Here is a 1,743-nt window from a genome sequence, read left to right as displayed (position 1 = left end):
TATAAGAATTGAGAGGTCGCAGATGGAATGGCTGTTTTGTGAAAAGCATTATCCCACTGGTGACTGGGTGTTTCTTTATCATTTTTCTGTGAGTTCATTCTAGAGGATGCCAGTTGTTCAGTTTCTTTTACATAGTCTCTATTGCTAGATACAGACATTTCAAAAAGCCCAAGGTGGAATCAATCTAAGTTATGTGGTTTTTCTGTAAGCGGCATAATTTGGATCATTAGTGAACAGGACACACATCTGCCCTTTAGGGGAGTGAGAGGTAAATCTTAAACCGGGTTCCACCATTTTTATGTGTGCCAAATTTCTGTTCTGTTACAGGTAGATCAGTTTCCAATCACTTATATTGTCAAAAGTGTTATAGCTGTACCTGACCAGAGCACCTGGTACACTGGATGAAATGTCTCTCTCAGAAAGCAATATATGTCTAGGATCCATGGATTTGGGTGGCTTCATTACAGGGCATGTCAATGGTGGTGATGCTGTAAGGTTTTGCATGGATAATTGTCAATTAATGACTGATTATTAATCAGCTTTAAAGTGGACTAAGCTGGCCTCATTGTAGTCCTTTAAGAAGTTTTAAGATACTTTTGCTGAGGAAAGTGAGGAGCAAAAAGCATCTGGAATAGAGCTATCTAACGCATCTGAATGGAAGGAATAAGGGCTGCAGCCTTCTTAAGAATCATTAGCCTGAAGCTAGGTATAGCTTGACAGGCCTTTTGATACACCTACTACAGTGATAACATGACCACTTGGAGGAGGCAAGCTGAGCAATAAAGCAATTGGTTGGTCATTCTGAAGTCAGGAGAGGTGATTCAGGTAAGGCAAAGATTTTCCACGTAGCATAATTGAGACAGTTGTGCTTATCCTTTTAGTTTCAGAGCAAATACATGCCAAAGCTAGCTCTGTCTTATGCTGTACATAGAAACCCCAATTGCCATGGAGGCACCAAACATGTGGACTCGGTCTGGGCTTTGGATTCTGCCTCTAAAGGGAGGATGGAAGGTCTGGGTAGTCTCCACCCCTCCAAAAATTCCTGCCCAGGCATATGTATTGAAGATCTGGGTGGCCCTCATGCATATAACATGATCCAGGAGGATTGATGTTTGCTGCCAAAACTTTAATGCTAGGTCTTATTGTAATATAACATCTCTTGAGCAGATTTTAAATGCTTTAAAAAACCAAACAAACACCCCTCCACACACACACAACAACAACCTGAAACCAACTGCCATTTAAAAGTTTTGACTTTGCTTTCCCTTCCCCTTCCCCCTCCTTGTGCCACCGCCAAATGGCAAGTTCTTTACCACAGCAAATAGCCAGGCCATGTCAAACGTGTACTGATGCACCTCTACCAGCATATACACAGATTTTTACTTCATTTATTTGACATGATTTTCTTTTTAGTGTGTTATTCCTTGGTGGGGAGGGGGAGCAGAGACTGGAACATAAATATTGGTTAGCACTGTCCTAGTTTGTCCCGATTGCTGCTGCTGAAATACTGGTGTTTCCACAGCTATTTCTTGGCAAGTTCCTTTAGATGATTAGAATGGTTGGGTGTTTCTGCAAGCACATCTGACAGCACCTAATGAGTATTTAACACCAGAGGATTTTAAGAGACTGTAATTATTATAGGCTAACAGGTGTGTGTGTGTGTGTGTGTGTGTGTGTGTAGTGGGGAGAAGGGGAGTGGGGAGAAGGGGATTGTTTCATAGGAATGAATAAGGTGAGGAGCTG

Source organism: Gavialis gangeticus, unplaced genomic scaffold (genome assembly GCF_001723915.1).
Source record: "Gavialis gangeticus isolate Ggan-Ray unplaced genomic scaffold, GavGan_comp1, whole genome shotgun sequence".
NCBI classification, from domain to species: domain Eukaryota; kingdom Metazoa; phylum Chordata; order Crocodylia; family Gavialidae; genus Gavialis; species Gavialis gangeticus.
Note: the sequence above shows the minus strand (reverse complement) of the source record.